This window comes from Heteronotia binoei, chromosome 4, assembly GCF_032191835.1.
Source record: "Heteronotia binoei isolate CCM8104 ecotype False Entrance Well chromosome 4, APGP_CSIRO_Hbin_v1, whole genome shotgun sequence".
Classification (NCBI taxonomy): domain Eukaryota; kingdom Metazoa; phylum Chordata; class Lepidosauria; order Squamata; family Gekkonidae; genus Heteronotia; species Heteronotia binoei.
Window position 1 is genome coordinate 140,963,485 of NC_083226.1, and position 20,388 is coordinate 140,983,872.

General features: G+C 43.6%; 1 protein-coding gene across 4 annotated transcripts in view; it reads right to left on the reverse strand.

Annotated features, from left to right (window-relative positions):
• Positions 1–20,388, reverse strand: part of MAST4 (microtubule associated serine/threonine kinase family member 4) — a 478,500-nt gene that overhangs the window by 446,507 nt on the left and 11,605 nt on the right. The window lies entirely within an intron of this gene.

Below are 20,388 nucleotides of genomic sequence, written 5' to 3' on the forward strand. Positions count from 1 at the left end.
CAAGAAATTCACCACAACAAATACTCATAATAGCCAATACAAAAATCCATACAACTGACTACCCTATGGCATTTCTTCAGCCCCAGGCACATTTTAGAAAGCTATGGAACACCTGTTGAAGGAGATTCCGGGGGTATTGGTGATATCCTGATCACTGGTAAAGATTACCACCTTCCAATGTTTGAGCAACTATTTCAAAGATTAGAGGAATCCAACCTGACCTGAATAGCCCAGGCAAGCCCGATCTCATCAGATCTCAGAAGCTAAGCAGGGTCGGCTGTGGTTAGTACCTTGAAATACCCAGTTGGGAGACAGAGGTGGGCTTTATTCAATCACCTCCTTGAACATCCTCCAGGCCCACAGTAGAGGTCAGTCATCAGAGATCGACATGACTTACAGGTACAGGCACACACACAAATGAAACATACAAAAATAAAAAATAGATGAATCTGGCCTGCGCTTTACATAGAACAAATGCTTTTTCATGAAGTACAGTATTTATTTACAAAGAAGGGGTATACCCTCTGGCTGATAAGATTAGGCTATTGAAAAGGCCCCAGCACCCCAAAATAGAACAGAATTCCAAACCTATTGGGGGATATGTTGAATTGTTATCACCAATTTCTTCTGAATCTCTCAGCCCTACTGGAACCCTCATATTTCCTCTTTCAGAAAAAGACTGTCTGGCACTGCGGACTGAGGCAAGAAAAAACCTTTCAAAAATCTAAGACACTTCTGAAATCTTAAAATCTACCAATCCATTTTGACTCTACAAAGGAACTGATCCTCTCTTGTGATGCTTCACCTTATGGTGTGTAAGCTGAATTGTGACGCTTGATCTTATGATGTTTCATCTTACGGTGTGGGGGCTATATTGTCACACAACATGGGAAGTCAAGAACAGCCTCTAGTATGTTTCAAGGTCACTCAATATAACAGAGTGAAGTTATTCACAAGTGGAAAAAGAGGGCCTAGTTATCTTTGGTGTAATAAAATCCCATCAGTTTCTGTATGGGAAACAGTTCACAGTTATCACAGACCATAAAGATTGGAATCTTTAAGGAAAGCTGTGCCCATCGTAGCAGCAGTCAGGCTACTACACTGGGCCCTAACACTGCAGCATTCCAATATAAGATAATTTACAAAGCTGATAACCAACATGGAACTGCAGATACCCTAAGCAGATTACCAATACCAGAAATATCCAGGATATAAGAGGTCCCTGAGGAAACTGTACTGTTCATGGAGCATCTCAATCAAACATTAGTAAAAGCTTCTCAGATCAGAATCTGGACCAGGCAGGATCCAATTCTGTCTCAAGAAACAGTACATTCTGCACAGCTGGCCCACACAGAATCAAGCGAAAGTAATTTGTCCCTACTGGAGCAGGAGGGCTGAATTAAGTATGGAAAATGGGTGTACATTGTGGGGTATCAGGGTTGTGATCCCTCCACAAAGAAGATAGCAGGTTCTACAGGAACCACATGCAGCTCATCCTGGAATCTCTAGCATAAAGGCTTTAGCTCACAGTTGTATCTGGTGGCCACATATGGATGAAGATTTAGAACAGGAGTGCAATCCATGTATACAATGTCAACAATAGGCACCAGCACAGGCACCGTAACATCCATGGGAGTGGCCTGGAAAACCTTGGTTTCAGATACATCTAGATTTTGTGGGACCTTTCTGGGTGGAAGATGTTCTTGATTATCACAGATGCTCACTCCAAGTGGATGAAAGTCCACTCATGAATTCCACAACCTCAGTTCTAATGTGTGACAAACTTACACAGACCTTTGCTTGTCACAGCCTTCCAATGGTATTGGTCACAGATAATGGACCAGTCAGTTTTACCAGTCAGGAATTTAAGGGGTTCCTGCAAAAGAATGGAATTTTTACTACATTAAAAAAAAACCAGCAATCAAATAGCAAAAACCAGGATTCTATCAACACTGATGTCAAAATTATTTATCAAAAATTGACCAGATAGTGCTTCAGAAAATTTCACTGCACATTCTAGCAAACTGACATTGAAACTAAATTGGATTTCAGAGATTTTAATCAACAAAGAACCCAGCAAAACTCTTAATAACTGAATTAATATCAATCTGGGCCTCACACACTGAAGTCGGTTCAGATGATGTTTTTATACAAGTATTTTGGCTCTGGTTTCATTTTAATACTGTGGTTTTGTTGGTTTATAATAAGAACATAAGAAGAACCCTGCTGCGTCAGACCAATAGTCCATCTAGTCCAGCATCCTGTATCACATAATGGTCAATCTGTTCCTCTGGATGGCCTACAAGAAGGCACAAAGACCAAGGCCTTACCCAGATGTTGCCTCCTGGCTCTGGGAAGGCCTTGGTCTTTGTGCCTTCTTGTAGGCCATCCAGAGGAACAGGATTAGTGTCTTTGAATGTGGAGGTTCCCTTAGTTATCATGGCTAGCAACCCCTGACAGACTTATCCTTAAATTTTGTATCATCTGCAAACTTGGCCACTACACTACTCATTGTTCTAAATCATTTATGAATAAACGAAATGCTACTGGCCCTAATACCACTGTTACTTCCTTCCATTGTGAGAACTGTCCGCTTTCCTACTCTTTGCTTCTTGTCATTTAATCAGCTTTTAATCCATATGAGAACCCATCCTCTTATCAAAAACTGCTAAATTTACTCTTTGCAACCCTTTGAATTTATTTATGGCAGAGCTGGAGGTCAATGCCATTTATCAAGCAGTGAAAGGTGGAATTGGCATACGAGAGACAGTTCTATGTTCCATCTCATAAGAACATAAGAGAAACCATGTTAGATCAGGCCAATGGCCCATCCAGTCCAACATTCTGTGTGTGTATATATATATACACACACACACACACACACACTGTGGCTAATAGCCACTGATGGACCTCTGCTCCATATTTTTATCTAAACCCTACTTGAAGGTGGCCATGCTTGTGGCCGCCACCACCTCCTGTGGCAGTGAATTCCACATGTTAATCACCCTTTGGGTGAAGAAGTACTTCCTTTTATCCGTTTTAACCTGTCTGCTCAGCAATTTCATCGAATGCCCACGAGTTCTTGTATTGTGAGAAAGGGAGAAAAGTATTTCTTTCTCTACTTTCTCCATCCCATGCATTATCTTGTAAACCTCTATCATGTCACCCCGCAGTCGACATTTCTCCAAGCTAAAGAGCCCTAAGCATTTCAACCTTTCTTCATAGGGAAAGTGTTCCAGCCCTTTAATCATTTTAGTTGCCCTTTTCTTGACTTTCTCCAATGCTATAATATCCTTTTTGAGGTGCGGCAACCAGAACTGCACACAGTACTCCAAATGGGACCGCACCATCGATTTATACAGGGGCATTATGATACTGGCTGATTTGTTTTCAATTCCCTTCCTAATAATTCCCAGCATGGCGTTGGCCTTTTATATTGCAAACGCACACTGTCTTGACATTTTCAGTGAGTTATCTACCACGACCCCAAGATCTCTCTCTTGGTCAGTCTCTGTCAGTTCACACCCCATCAACCTGTATTTGTAGTTGGGATTCTTGGCCCCAATGTGCATTACTTTGCACTTGGCCACAATGAACTGCATCTGCCACGTTGACACCCACTCACCCAGCTTCAACAGATCCCTTTGGAGTTCCTCACAATCCTCTCTGGTTCTCATCACCACCCTGAACAATTTAGTGTCATCCGCAAATTTGGCCACTTCACTGCTCACTCCCAACTCTAAATCATTTATGAACAAGTTAAAGAGCATGGGACCCAGTACCGAGCCCTGCGGCAACCCACTGCTTACCGTCCTCCACTGCGAAGACTGCTCATTTATACTCACTCTCTGCTTCCTATTACTCAGCCAGTTTTTGATCCACAAGAAGACCTGTCCTTTTACTCCATGACTCTCAAGCTTTCTAAGGAGCCTTTGATGAGGAACTTTATCAAAAGCTTTCTGGAAGTCAAGGTAAACAACATCTATCGGGTCTCCTTTGTCCACATGTTTGTTCACCCCCTCAAAGAAATGTAACAGGTTAGTGAGGCAAGATCTTCCCCTACAGAACCCATGCTGAGTCTTCCTCAATAACCCGTGTTCATCAATGTGCCTACTCATTCTATCTTTGATAATGGTTTCTACCAACTTTCCCGGTATTGAAGTCAGACTGACTGGCCTGTAATTTCCTGGATCTCCTCTGGAACCCTTTTTAAAGATGGGGTTGACGTTTGCTACCTTCCAGTCCTCAGGAACGGAGATTTCAATTAAAGATTACAGATTTTTGTTAGAAGATCCACAAGTTCAACTTTGAGTTCTTTCAGAACTCTCAGATGTATGCCATCCGGACCCGGTGACTTAATAGTTTTTAATTCGTCTATTAGTTGTAGGACCTCCTCTTTTGTCACCTCAATCTGACTCAGGTCTTTCAACACCCCTTCCAACATTAGTGGTTCTGGGGCGGACAAACACTTCTCATCTTCCACGGTGAAGACGGAGGAAAAAAATGCATTCAGCTTCTCAGCCATTTCCCTATCCTCCTTTTACCCCATGGTCATCCAAGGGCCCCACTGCTTCCCTGGCTGGTTTCCTACTTCTAATATAGTTGAAGAAATTTTTATTGTTGGTCTTTATGTTTTTTGCAATATGCTCCTCATAGTCCCTTTTTGCCTGCCTGATCACAGTCTTGCATTTGATTTGCCACAGCCTGTGTTCCCTTTTATTAATCTCACTTGGACTGGTTTTGCACCGCTTAAAGGAGTCCTTCTTACCTTTTACAGCTTCCATTACTTTGTTTGTTAACCATGCTGGCCTCTTCTTATACCTGTTTGTGCCTTTCCTAACTTGTGGTATGTATTTTATCTGAGCTTCTAGGATTATAGTTTTAAATAGTCTCCAAGCTTCCCCAAGGGTTTTGACCGTATTTACCTTTCCTTTCACATGCCTCCTCATCTCAGAGAATTTACCCCTTTTAAAGTTAAACGTGGTTGTGGCGGTCTTTTTGGGCAACTCCCTATTTATACAAACGGTGAAATCAACAACATTATGGTCACTGCTCCCAAGCGGTGTGATGACTTTTACATCTCTCACCAAGTCTTGGGCATTACTTAGGACCAAATCCAGGATCGCCCCACCCCCGGTAGGTTCTGAGACCATCTGCTCCATAGCACAGTCATTGAGAGCATCAAGAAACTCAATCTCTTTCTTTCGACCAGAACACATATTGACCCAATCAATCTGCGGGTAGTTAAAATCACCTATTACGACACAGTTTTTACGTTTAGCCGCTATCTTTAAGCCTTCCATATTATAATCGTCCTCTCTCTTTTGATTTGGTGGGCGATAACAAACTCCCATAGTTAAATTTCCTTCTGGGCCCTCTATTTCAACCCAAAGCATTTCTAAAAGGGAATCTAATTCTCTGACCTCAGTCTTACTGGACCGTACATCCTCTCTGACATACAGAGCCACCCCACCTCCAACCCTTCCCTTCCTATCCTTCCGATATAACTTATATCCAGGAATCACCGTGTCCCACTGATTCTCCTCATTCCACCAAGTTTCTGAAATTCCCACAATGTCTATGTTTTCTCCCAACACTAAACATTCCAACTCACCAATTTTACTTTGAACACTTCCAGCATTTGCATACAAACATCTATAATTTCCCAGGCAAGCTAGGCCCGCCACCTCCCTCCTGCCGCCTCGAGAATCTGGCAGACAGTCCATACTGTTTGTCACCACCACAGTGGACAACTCAGATCCGTTACCCGGTAGAAAAATAGCAGCCAACCCTTCATCTCTTTGAGACGACTCCTCCCGAACTAGAGACATTTCATCTCCTGTCAGCTTTCCCCCAAGATTTAGTTTAAAAACTGCTCTGCCACCTTTTTGATTTTAAGCGCCAGCAGCCTGGTTCCATCCGGAGACAAGTGGAGACCGTCTCTTTTGTACAGCTCCCGCTTGTTCCAGAAAGCATCCCAGTGCCTAACGAACTTAAACCCTTCCTCCTTACACCATCGTCTCATCCACACATTGAGACTTCTAATTTGTGCCTTTCTCTCCTGCCCTGCACGTGGAACAGGTAGCACTTCCGAGAAGGCCACCTTGGAGGTCCTGGCCTTAAGTCTCCCACCTAGCAGCCTAAAGTTTTCCTCCAGGACCTCACGACTGCATTTCCCCACATCGTTGGTGCCAACGTGCACCACGACCACCGGCTCCTCCCCAGCGCTGTCTATCAGCCTATCTACTACACGCGTAATGTCCGCTACCTTCGCACCAGGCAGGCAAGTCACCATACGGTCAGTACGCGGTTTCGCCACCCAGCTGTCTACTTGCCTAAGGATCGAATCACCAACTACCAAGACCCCCCCCCTCTCCCCCTGCCCAGGGATGGTTCCTTGGCGCGAAAGGATACCCGCTCACCAACCGAAGAAGAGGTCCCTTCTGAGGGCGCATTCCCCTTATCCTCAGCACGTTGCCCTGTTCCCTCTCGACCCTCACGCTCTCTGGCAGCAACGGGGCTGCTACGTTAAGAGCGGGGCTCATCTAATACGCCCCCGAGAGTCTTCCCCAATTGCCTAACTGACCGTCTCTGCTTCTCCAGGGCAGTCACCTTGGCCTCAAGGGTACGAACTCGCTCCCTGAGGACCAGGAGCTCCTTACATCGAGCACACACCCAAGACTTCTGTCCTGTGGGCAGATAGTCATACATGTGACACTCAGTGCAAAACACTGGAAAGCCCCCACCCTCCTGCTGGCATTCTACCTTCATTATATATATATATATATATATATATAAAAATATATACAGTCCTCTTTAAATGCTGTTGTTTAAGTGGCTCCCCTTCTGGAAGGTCAACTTACCTTATTGGGAGAACAAGGAAATCAGGGATCTGGGTTCCTGGTCCTTAGGGAGCCCCCAGGCGAAGAGCCACAGGCCAAGAGCCCTTTCGCTCTCGCCCTTCGGCTCGCGCCTTTGGCAAGGCGCAGCTTAAAATGCAAAGAGGTGGAGCAGACCACTCCTAAGCAATCATCAACAATCACTCTCAATCACTTCACCTTTAGCCCACTCACCCAAACATACAGCAGTTCCCCAGCTATCACAACTCAGCCTTTTAAGCAGTCACACCAACCTCAGAATGAAGTCTTTAAGAAGAAGCAATTTAAGAAGAAGAAATCTCTTAAAGAAGCAATTGATGAAAAACAGCTGAATTTCATGACAGTGGCTTCATAACCCAGAACATGATTGGCAAGTGGATTGTTTTGGGATGCTACTGTCCACCATTTGAGCATATCTCCACTTAAATCATGAATCATTTGAACTGTTCCACGTGCATCTGTTGGAATACACAATGGAATTTGTGAAAAGTCGACACAGCCACTGGTGCAGATTTAATAAGCAGTTCTAAGTCTTTATTACACAAGATTCATTATTTTAAAAACTAAGGGATTTGGACTGACTTTAAGTCACTGTTACTTTAATCCACTGATGTTTCTTTAATCTACATGTGATTTAATATGTAACTGACAAGATTTTTCATAGTGGATTAACAAATTTCTTCTTAGTAATTCAATCACAGATTTGCAGTATAAAGTTTACTCAGGAGTCTTTGGTGAGGTAACTTGCCAAAAGCTTTTGAAAGTCCAGCTATATAATGTCTACTGGGTCATCATAGTCTGCATGTTTGTTCACTTTCTCAAAAAACTCCAAAGGCTTTACTTCCCTTTGCAGAACCCATGCTGATACCCCCTCAGTAGGCTTTGTCCTTCTATGTGCCTAACACTTCTCTCTTTGATTATGGTTTCTACTAATTTGTATGGGACACACAGGCTGACTGGCCTATAATTTCCTAGTCCCCTCTAGGTCCCTTTTTTAAAAACTGATGTTATGTTTGCTACTCTCCAGTGGCTGAATTTAATTATAGGTTATATATACAGGTTAGTAGATCAACTATCTGAGTTCCTTAAGAACATCAAGACTTGGAGACTTATGGGTCCAGTTGGTCTAGAACTTAATCTCTGGTCTACTCAATTTGACTCAGTTCTTCAGATTCCAATCCTGATAAATAGGGGTTGACCCGTTCTTGACCCATGCCAGTCTGGTTTTCGACCAGGCCATGGGACGGAGACGGTGCTGGTCGCCTTAGTAGATGACCTTCAGCGGCAACTGGATCGGGGCGGCGCTGCGGTACTGATGCTATTAGACCTGTCGGCGGCATTTGATGCAGTCGACCATCAGCTGCTAAAGCGCTGCCTCGCCGACATTGGGGTCGGGGGGTTGGCCTTGCAATGGCTTTCCTCCTTCCTCTCAGGTCGGGGACAAAGGGTGGCTATTGGGGGTGAGCGATCCCAGAGACACACACTAAATTGTGGGGTGCCTCAGGGAGCAGTTCTCTCCCCAATGCTGTTTAACATTTATATGCGCCCCCTTGCCCAGATTGTCCGGAGGTTTGGGCTGGGTTGCCATCAATATGCAGATGACACCCAGCTCTATCTGCTAATGGACGACCAGCCCGGCTCCGCCCCGGGGAATCTGGATCGGGCTTTACAGGCTGTTGCGACGTGGCTCAGATTGAGTGGGCTGAAGCTGAACCCAGCGAAGACAGAGGTCCTTTGTGTGGGTCGCGGCACCCCGGGAGGGGAAATAGCTCTCCCAACCTTCGACAGCGCGCCATTGAAACCAGCGCGCCAGGTAAAGAGTTTGGGTGTTTTACTGGAGCCTTCATTATCAATGGAGGCCCAGATAGCAGCCACTGCCAAGTCAGCATTCTTCCATCTGAAGCGGGCAAGGCAGTTGGCCCCCTTCCTGGAGCGTCGTGACCTCGCAACAGTGATCCATGCAACGGTCACCTCAAGATTGGACTACTGTAATGCCCTCCACTTGGGGCTACCTTTGTGCCGGACCCGGAAGTTGCAGCTGGTGCAGAACACGTCGGCCAGGCTACTGTTGGGGCTCCCGAAATGGGAGCACATACGGCCAGGGCTGCGCGGACTGCACTGGCTGCCAATTACATACCGAGTCCAGTACAAAGTGTTGGTCATTACCTTTAAAGCCCTATATGGCCGAGGGACCGTCTCTCCCCATATGAACCCCAGAGGGCACTGAGATCAGTTGGAAAAAATAAAATGACCATCCCTGGGCGGAGAGAGATCAGGCTCCAGAACACCAGAGCACGGGCCCTTTCAGCTGCGGCCCCTGCACTGTGGAATCAGCTTCCGGAGAAAGTGCGGGCCCTGCGGAACCTTGACCAGTTCCGCAGGGCCTGCAAGACCGTCCTTTTTAAACAAGCATACACCGACGTCAACTGCTGAATTGCTGTGAATGAGGGATCCGCCATCTACATCATTATGGAACCACTTAAACTGGCAGAACCAGCGTCAGATTATCACTATCGCTGCCAGATAAAGTTAAATTTAAATTAATTTAAATTATGTATTTTAGATATACTAACTGGTTTTTATGTTTAATCTTTTAACTGTTAAATTTAAAGTTTTTATCCATTAATGTAAATGTATAGAATGCTGTTAGCCGCCCTGAGCCGCTTGGGCGGGGAGGGCGGGATACAAATAAAATCTATTATTATATTATTATTATTATTATTATTATTATTATTATTATTATTATTATTATTGTGACATGGGCATGTGCCCTACACTTTCCACAGTGAACACAGAAGTAAAAAGCCATTGAGCTTCTCTGCCATCTTCCTTTAGCGATTCCACTGCTTCTCTGGCTGATTTCCTGCTCTCTCTCTCTCTCTCTGTATAAATGTCTTGATGCTTTTAGCAACCCACTCCTCAAAATCTCTTTTTGCATGCCTAATTATTGACAAATTTCTTTTAACAGAGCCTGTGATCCCTCCTGTTCAATTCATAGGAGCAGACTTTCCACTTTTTAAAAGAAGCCTCTATACTTTTTTAGCTTCATTGACTTGAATTTTTAACCATGCAGGCCTTCTTTTAGACTTGGCAGTGTTTTTCCCAGGCTATGGAATACATTCTATTTGGGCTTCCATTCATGTCATTTTAAATAGCTTCCAAGCATCCCCAAGGGATGTGACTCTCTTGTATCTCCCCTTCAGCTTCCGTTTTACTGTCTTCCTCATTTTTGTAAAGTTCCCTCTTTTGAAAACAAATGTGACAGTTTCGGACTTGAGGGATAACTTTCCATTGACCTGAATGCTGAATTTAATAGCATTGTGGTCACTGTTCCCAACTGGCATAATAACCTCTAGCTCTAGCTCTCTCACTAGATCATGAGGCCCACTGAGAACTAGGGGTATGCAATATTTTTAATTGCTTTTTTTTGGGAGTCTGTTGGACCCCAAAACATTTTGGTATTTCTGAAAAATTCTAGATCCCAATACCGGTACAGTATTCAGATCTGGATTTTTCAGAAATTCAGGACCAATAAACCTAAGTAGAAAAAGGGCAATTAAAAAAGAAAGCCAGTGCAAAGCTGAGAGCAAGAAGTCAGCGCAAAGCTGAGTGGACAGGTAACAATCTGCTCCACACAGGAAAACTGGTTGGGCTCACTTCTCCTGCAATCCAGTCTAAACTGGGCTGCAAGAGAAGCAAGCCCCAGGGGCTGCTGTACCATGCAGAGCACATGGCTCCTGGCGGTACAACCAATCCTGGCTGAACTCACTTCTCCTGCAGTCTGGTTTAAACCAGATTGCAGAAGCCAGCCCTAGGAGCTGCTGTGCCACACAGAGCACACTGCACACTTCATCATGTGAATCTATCTTAATATTTTGATAACTGACTTTGCGTATACAGATAACAACATTAATGAAAAAGCCAAACTTTTTGGTTCCCTTCTCCCTCCAGTAAATTTTCTTCGCAGTGTAACCTTAAATTGTAGTTTCATATCCCTGCACTGCTATAGTTTTTTAAAAATCACTACCTGCTTAAACTTTGGGACTGTAATTCAGTTATATTTTAGACATGCGCACAAGTAATAACCATGATGGATTACTTATATTAATAAAAGTACAAAACACACTTAAAGGCATTTATTTCAGATTTGCCTTACGTATTATGAGCTTCAATCTGAAAACAGCACAATTCCTTCCACTTCAGTGGTATCAATAATTAATTTTAATACAGATATTGCTAACACATTTGGCTTGCAGTCACTTCTCTGATTACAAGATAAAAAGGTGTATCGATGGAAAAAAGTATATTCATGAAGGCATCTGACACAGCAACTTTGTCTTTCAACCATGCTTTTATCTGAGGCTGACAATGTCACTAGTATATAATCAATCATGCAAGCATGCATGATTAGTTTTTACAAGATGCACTGCAAACAAGAGACTGATGAAACCTGTTTTCAAAATCATAAACTGCTGTAATAAAGAGTGAAGCTAAGTATGGGCTCTAAACTGAATGTAGCTTTTAAAAAGTAGATATGGCATTTTAAAATGTCGTGGAATGCCATGTGGAAAAGCATCAGGAAAGTCATAAAAAAGATCACACTTTAGCGTGCAGGGGTTTACAAAATCCTTTAATAAGCTAAAACCAAAATACCAAAAGATGCTGCTTTTATACGGTTGTTACTAAGCTACTTACATCTGAACTAATGTAGGTACCTAACTGGTACAAAATTCAGTATTACACCAGAGATGCAAAATTTGAAGTCCACAAGAAAAATCAGGCCCACACTATAAAGGGGATGAAACCCCCTAACATGTAACTCATCTGCGAAGAACAGCCACAAGAGGACCTGGCATGAATGCAGTCTGCAGTTTGGAGAAGAGTGTTCCTCCCCCCCTCTTCCAAACTGCCTTAAACTCTGGTAAAGAAAAGAAACAAGAATACTAGAAATTGGCCCTGACCTGGATTGCCCAGGCAAGTCCAATATTATAAGATCTCAGACGTTAAGCAGGGTTGACTCTGGCAAGAAGTTGGATGAGAGACCTCTTGGAATACCAGAAGGCAGGGGCAGGCTTTATTCAGCTACCTCCCTGAATATCCTCCAGGCTCCCAGTAGGGGTCAGTCACCAGAGATTAACATGACTTCCAGGTGTGCACACATGCACATATAAATACAAAAATACCATGGGGGAAAAGAAGAATACTGGAAATTGCCCTTTTCCCAACAATGGATTAAGCACTGAGGGGGGATCAATTGGGAAAATAGTGTGGGGGCAGTAAATACACCACTCTTTCATCAGCCCTACTCATGGTGTCAGAGACTGGCTTTGTTAGGCTACACCACTATCTAACCCATCCCGTACAGCAACATCATAGACTGAACCCCACAAGGTTCAAGTCCTCCTCCTTCCCTGCCTCAGTGAGTACCTGCTGAGGTGGCAAGTAATTCTTCTTGCTCCCTCTCTTCCTTTACTAGACAGCAAAGGACAGGAGGCAGTGACTGTTGCTTGTTAGCTTTAATTCTGCCTGAAGTAAAGAGAAATGGTGTCCAAAAATGTGTAAGTATATAAGGAACAGCAGCTGCTAGGCACCAGTTCCCTACCACTCACCTTCTCTGTCTCTGTGTTGATATGGTCACAGTTCCAAGAATTAGGCATCCTGGCAGGATTGGGCACTATTACCTTTCTCAGGATGTGCTGCCTTCTATTACTCTCCCTCTGTCAGACACAGATTGATACTTGCTATTCAACAATATTCAACACAAGCTCTCTTGGTCTCAAGTGTTTTTGATCAAATAGCACAAAGGAAAACAAAGAAAGTGAGCAAAAGGCAGCAGCAGTCCTACCAAAAGCACAAGTGGCCAAGTAACAATGGAAAGCAACTACCACCACTGCCTACCCTCTACCAAAATAGGGAAGGAAAGATGCAGCAAGAAGTGAGGAATAGCTGTCACATGTTACAAAGCTGTACTTAGTAGGCAAGTGGACCTCTCTGAAAGAACCTCTCAACCACCCCCGGAAACCTCCCCCCAGATCTGGATTTTTATGATTTTATAATTTTAATATTTTATTCTTCCAAGGACAGTGAGATGGAATAGGACAGGTTAACCTAGTGTATCTTCTGAGCCATCCTGAGAGGTAAGTTAGGCCTAGTGAGGCATACTACATATACAGGAAAGCACTTAAATGTTCTTCAAAGGGAGTAATGATTTACACCAGTTCCCCCATTCTCCTGCAGCACACTGAGCTTCGTGGAATTCTTCCCCTGGGGTGCCAGCAGACTCTGTAACAGCACAAGAGACAAAGCAAGGTCCTGCAGCAGATGGGAGGGAACCAGGAGAAATTTCTGCCTCCCCTTAGGAAAAATTCCTACAAGTCTTTAGAATATACAGTTGGATATAAGCCACAAGTTTCCTCAGGGTTATCCAGTGTATTTCTGAAAAGTGAACCAACCCGAAACCTACAAAGCCAATTCCAACACACTGTCCACTAAATCACACTGCTTCTGATGTTTCTTAACCTCATTGTCCATCAAGTCCTAACAGCATTACACTCCATGATTATAATAATGAAATATCTGGAGATCAATATGTATAAGGTACAAGTCTGCTTCCTATCCATGTTATCATGGCAACGTGTGACCAAAAAATGATACTGAGAGTGAAACTTGCTATTATCTCATCATGGCAACATGTCATCATGGCAACGTGTTACCAAAAATTTTCACTGAGAGTGAAACTTGCTATTATCTCAGATAAAAGCATGTTTCCAAACCTTCAGTTTCTCTGAGATAACAGGAATTTTTATCTACTTACTTCATTTATACCACATTTTTCTCCCTAACAGTGATTCAAAGCAGCTTACATTATTTTATTCTACTATGTTATCTTCACAACAATCTTGTTTAGTAGGTTAAACTGAGACAGTGTGACTGGCCAAGATTATTCCAGAGGAACAGCAGTGTTAATCTGTTATAGAAAAATAAAACAGAAGTCCAGTAAACCAACACAGCTACCTCACTGGAATTACCTTAAAGACTAGGTTATGAATTTTCATGAGTCAGTGCTCACTTCCTCAGATGCTATGAGAAATCACATTCAACATTTTTACAGGGAGAATTACAGAAAGAGGGGTTGGGGCAGAGAGAGGGCTGGAATGAATTCCACCATAAATCCTCAGGTGTGAAATAGATTAGCTTGTTACACAGAACTCAAAGATCCCAGCCCCTCTCTCATGGGTGCAGACAAAAAGCAAAAGTGTATTTAAGAAACATAAACAACTAATTGAGGAAGTAGACTGAAACATTAGAAAATCAACTAACATCAGTACAGGGTTCAAGTATGATACAACAGGTGGAGAAGACCTAATGTACCAGCAATGCCTTCTACTATCTACACCAGACTAATGTGTAAGTTCCTACATGAGATCACCAGTGAACCCCTACTCTCCTGTAATTGTCCATATATAAAAATGTTGAAGACCGTTTCTTCTTCATAGCATCTGACTCACAAAACCTCATACTAGAATAAATGTTGGGCCATGTTCAACCAGCAAGCTTCCAGGGAAAAGTAGGGGTTTCAGTCTGGGTCTTGCAGATAGCTGGACATAACATCATGGAAAAAATGTACTTAAAGGGGAAGATCAGCAAAGGAAAAAGGGATACTTAGGTCATCTCATGCCCAGTTCACCACTATAAGTGTCCCCACTTATAGTCAGGCTTCTGGTTTCTGACTCCAGTGGTGGTGGCGGTGAGGAATAAATTAAATACAGCCTGGTTTTCGCATTTTAAAAAGAGACTCAACAGGAGCCTTTGCCAACAGATTTACGAAGGGAAATCAAAAGTGATTCACAGTATAAAGCTCTGCTCCAAAGGAACTCATTTGGAGAAAAGAGATAAGAAAGCTGGAAGATTCTGAAGTCTTTGCCTTCCTGCTTTTAAAAGCAAATTCCTGAGGGAGAAGGGATAACTTGCTCCAATGCTTTCCCATTGCTCATCATGAATACAACCTCTGGGTCAGAAGGGGGGACAGGTGCAGCCATTTCAAGGGAAGGAGAAGCAGCCATTCTTTATTTGTTTACATTATTTACAATCCACCTTTCTCACAGGGACTCAAGGCAGAATGCACTTACAGAATCAGTACAATCAACAAAAGGGAACATTAAATAATCAATGCATTGGGATTTTAGAAGTCTGTAACCACCAGAGAGAACTGAAGCATAGCATAAGTACTAACATGACACATTAAGCAGTAGCATTTACATAATAGGATCATACGACAAAAAGCTATACACAGCTGTATAAACCACAGTAACAAGCATTTATCCAGGTCAGCTAAACTTGTGAACAATTTTGTACAGTGCAACCCTACCAGTGCAGAAAAGCCTTCATGAATATTTGGTTTTGCATAGTTTGCAGAAGACCAAGAGAGTGGGAGCTTTCCTGACCTCCAGATCTAACTCTTGCCCACAACAATGGCCTCAATCACAGACAGTAGAAGAAAAACTTTCATCTGGTTGGTATCTAATCTCAGTGAAGTAACTGTCATTGCAGGATATAATTCAAAGGGTAGAGATGTTTCTCCAGACCCAGTCATGCCCTATGTTCAATTGCTAGGACTAACAATACTAAATTAAGTCCAGGAGGAAGAGAATGGGAATAGCATAGGGTTGCCAGCCTCCAGGTGGGGCCTGGAGATCTCCTGCTTTTATAACTGATCTCCAGCTGGCAGAGATCAGCTCCCCTGGAGAAAATGGCTGCTTTGAAGGGTGGACTCTATGGCATTGTACCATGCTGAGGCCCCTCCCTTCCCCAAACCCTGCCCTCTCCCAGCTCTACCCCCAAGTCTCCTGGTATTTGCAAACCCAGATCCAGCAGCCCTAGAAAAGCAAAAGGAGTTATGACATTAACCGTTTTCTGACTAAAGGCTTGGTCAATCTTTGTCTGACTTTCTGACCGACTATCTTTCTACAGTGGCATCCACTTTCTTTCCCCCTTACCTTTCCTTCAGCTATACTATTCTGTAATAGATAAAACTAAATGTCTTTGTGGTAGCTCATTGCCAAAATAAAAACAAAACTTTATTTTAAAATGTGTTGGTAATGTACACTCCAGCTGGCTTATAGCCTTTTGGGGATGACACTGCTTCAGGGGTTTGATGTCTTCAGTTCAAAAATTCTCCTCAGAAATTCAGGCACCACAGCTTTTGAACAGTAAACAAATCTTTATTCACACAAACATAGGTGGGGTTGGGATATTTACACAGGACAGTCTTTTTTTTTTAGTTCAAGATGCGCCACTTTAGTTTACTCTAAGCAGATGTTATACTCTAAGCAGATGTTGGTTTGTTGCTCTGAGAACACACAATGTTATTCCACTTCTGCTGTTAATATTTCCTGCTGTTCCTAAAACAGTCTGGACTTCCAGGTAATCTCTATACACCATTAGAATGACCTCAGTTTTACTTCACCGATGAGACTGTCCTTGTGTCTAGATGTTAGATGTTAGCTAATGTTAGATGTTAGCCCCTTTGGCAAGCCTTTCCAGACTCCTAGTCTTTTATCAACCGATAAAAGCTTTCTCTAAGAATTGTGTGTGACTCTTTTAACATCAAGGAGCTTTCCTGTTTGAGGCTCCTTTTACTTAACTACCCTCTCTCACTCTAGAGGTAATTAGCAGAATTCAGTCTCTAGAAACTGTTTAACCTGAAATTGGCTGCTTCTTCACTCACAGATCTGCTGTATAGGTCTGAACACTGACTGACCCTCTCGACTCACTGTCTCACTGCTTCTTTTCCCCCGCAATTCCTCAGAATTCTAAGCAGTCTGACATCTTAGCTTTTAGTCATGTGACCAAGCAGTTCTCTTGATTCCTTGCTGCTTAGCTAAAAGCCTTGCAATCCTTCACAGGAGGATGGGAAATAACAGAGCTTTCCATTTCTCCATTAACTGTTTGCCAAACTTGACAAAACATTAGCTAACATCTATAAATAGTTATATTCTATATCAGGCTGAGATGTTGGTGAGTGCTTGGAGGGTTCATTAGATGGGGTTCAGCTGAATTTGGTGGACTTGGTTAAGAGTATGGGAATTATATTTAACCCAGTATTACTGCCGGAGAAGCAAGCTGATTCAGTTGGGGGGAAAGCTTTCTTCTATCTGAATTTGTCCCAGACTCTCTTCCATGATACTGCAAGTCTGGCCCTGTGGATCTATGCCACAGTTAGACTACTGCAATGTTCACTACACAAGCCTGCTCCTTGAAGACAACTCATAAGCTTCAGCTAATACAGACAGTCACAGCTCAATTAGTTCAAGTGAGTATATTACATATATTCAGCAGTCACTCAATTTGTTACCAGTTAGCTTCCGGATTCAATTCCAAGTTTCTGGTTATTACCTGTTGAGTTGGCTGAGATTCACATATCTACTGGACGACATTACTTGCTACATTCCACTGCACTTATCTAAACAAGACCTTTTGAAGGTGACATCCCAAAAACGGGATTTAACCAAGCATTTCCTCCATCTGGTAGAAGAAACGTGCCTGACAGAAATACTCAAGGAGAAGGGAATTTAAGAGCTTCTTCACAGCAAGATATTGAAGGCACGATCACAAACAATTCCAATGAGAAAGAAAAATGGGAGGGCCCTATAGAAGCCAGAGTGACTCCATAAACAACTTTCTAAATAACTGAGCATTTAAAAAGACACATTTAGGAAATGGAGAAACAGCCATATAAGCAAGGACGCATAAAAACAAATAGCCAGTGCTTTTAGGGAGAAAAGCCAAGGCTCAGTATGAGCTTGGGCTAATGAGAGATGCGAACACAACCAAAAAAGGGTTCTTTAGTTATGTTCACAGCAAGAACAACAAGGATATGGTGGGCCCACTGCAGAGAGAGGAAAATGGAGTTTTAACAGGTGATGAAGAGAGGGCAGAACGGCTAAATTCCTTGGTCTCCTCTTGAAAGGGAAACGATGCTCAGCCTGGCAAAAAGAGAACACATGATGAAGGAAGAGAGCTGCAGCCTAGGACAGACATAGGGGTGGTGGTCACATAAACACATGGCTTTTCTAAATGAAACCAAGTCATCAGGGCCAGATGTATAGCGCTAAAGGAACTTGCTGATATAATTTTGGAGCCTCTGTCCATCATTTTTGAGAATTATTGGACAACAAGTAAGGTACCAGAAGACTGGAAGCAGGCAAATGTTAGTACCATCTTCAAGGAGGGGGGGAAGTACTGACCCCTCAGCTTGACACCTGTATCTGGTAAGCTTTTAGAACAAATCTTCAAACATTGTCCTTGAGCATTTAGAAAAAACGATTGATTACTAAGCAGCAGCATAGGTTCCTCGAGAACAAATTATGATAGGCAGACCTTATCTCCTTTTTTGAGAGAGTTACTACTTTGTTGGATCAGGGAAAGCTGAAAAGAAAGATAGTTCATCATAATTTCAGTAAGGCTTCTGACTAGGTTCCACATGATACTCTTGCTGACAAGCTAGTAAAATGTGGTTTGGATCCTACTACTGTTAAGTGGATTTGTAACTGGTTGACAGATCACATCCAAAGAGTGTGTGTTAATGGTTCACCATGCTCTTGGAGAAGAGTGACAAGTAGAGTGCATCAGGGATCTGCCATGGGCTCTGTGTTGTTCAACATCTTCATGAATGATGGAGGAACAGAGAAGAATGCTTATTAAATTTGCTGATGATACTAAATTGGGAAAGGTAGCTAACACAGTAGAAGACAGAATCAAGATTCAGGATAATCTTGACAAGTTGGAAAACTGGGCTAAAGCTAACAAAATGAATTTTAGCAGAGATAAACTTCTGTATTTACATAGGAAAAATCAAATGCATAATTATAGGATGAAGGAAATTTCTCTTGGTAGTAGCACATGCAAAAAGGATCTGGTGTCATCAGAGAGAGGGTGGGGAGGGCAACCAAATTTCGGCATTTGCCAATGGTGCCAACTCAGCCCAATTTGGCGCCCTCCCCAGCCCAGTGCCGTAGGCAAATGCATAATATGCTAATGGGAGAGCTGGTCCTGAACATGAGTCAGCAGTGTGATACAGTAGCTAAAAAGGCAAATGTAATTTTGGGCTTTATCATTAGAAGCATAGTGTTAACACAAAGTGACAGTATCACTTTACTCTGACCAGGGCCAGCTCACCCACTAGGGCACTGGGAGGCGGGAGATGGCAAATTGGGCTCTCCCTCCCTTCAGTGCCCAAGGCAAGCATTTAGTTTGCCTCCCTCCCCGCTCCCGCTCCCGCCACTGCCATGGCCACCGCTAGCCCTCTCCAGCCTGCTACCTCCCCCGCTGCCATCGTGGCAGCACTCTGCTCGCTCGCCCCCCCCACTGTGACTAAAACTAAGTCCTGCTGCCAGCTTCTTCTTGCAGCTCACACCTGCGAGTTTTGTTAAGAGAGTCTCTTAACAAAACGCACAGGTGTGGACTGCAAGAAGAAGCCAGCAGCAGAGCTTAGTTTTAGCCGCGGTAAGTGTGGGGGGGAGGGGGTGAGCAGAGCGCAGTGGCGGTGGGGGGCAGGCGAGCGAAGCGCCATGGTGGCAGCAGCGAGGGTCAGCAGCAGGTGGGGGTGAGTGGAGCACCACAGCAGGGGGGGGCGCCTACCTAGGGCGCTATTTGCCCTAGAGCCGCTCCTGACTCTGATTAGACCCCACTTGGAGTACTGCCTTCAGTTTGAGGTACTACAGTTTACAAAAGATGTAGATAAGCTGGAATGTGTCCAGAGGAAGGTGACAAAGATGAGGAGGAGTCTGGAGACCAACTTCTGGGAGAAAAGATTGAAGGAGATGGGTACGTTTAGCCTGGAGAGGAGATGACTGAGAGGCGATACGATAGACATCTTTTAGTATCTGAAGGGCTGTCATAAAGAAGAAGGGGTGGAATTGTTTCCTGTTGACCCAGAAGGTCAGACCAGAACTGACACGTTGAAAATAAATCAAAGGAGTTTTGGCCAAACAGTAAGAAGAACTTCCTGACAGAGCAGTTCCTTAGTGTAACAGGTGGGTTCTACTTCTTTGGAGGTTTTTAGGCAAAGGCTAGATGACCATCTGCAAGAATTCTTGATTCTATGACCCACTATAAATTTAGGCAGATGGTGAGAGTGAGGGTAGGAATGGATGAGCCAGTGCTAAGCTTCTGTGACCCTTGCTTATATGCTTAGGGTAATGCCAAACACCAGTTTGGAGTCAGGAAAGAATTTTCATACAGGCCAGGAGGACTCAGGGATACTGTAGATTTTTTGCCTTTTTCTTGACATAGAACAGTGGTTACTGAGGGAGTAGGGGATGAGGGGGGATGAGTAGGGGATGAAAGGGGGGGTGCGCTCCCTCTGGGTGACCTGCCCCCCCAGGGAAAGTGCATGCGCAATACATCGCCTCTCCTTTCCCGGTGTAGTGAACGTTGCGTGGTCACTGTCTGGCTATGCCTGGCAGATGGTCACTGCAATGGCCTCTCCTACATTACTGCATCCGTGGCA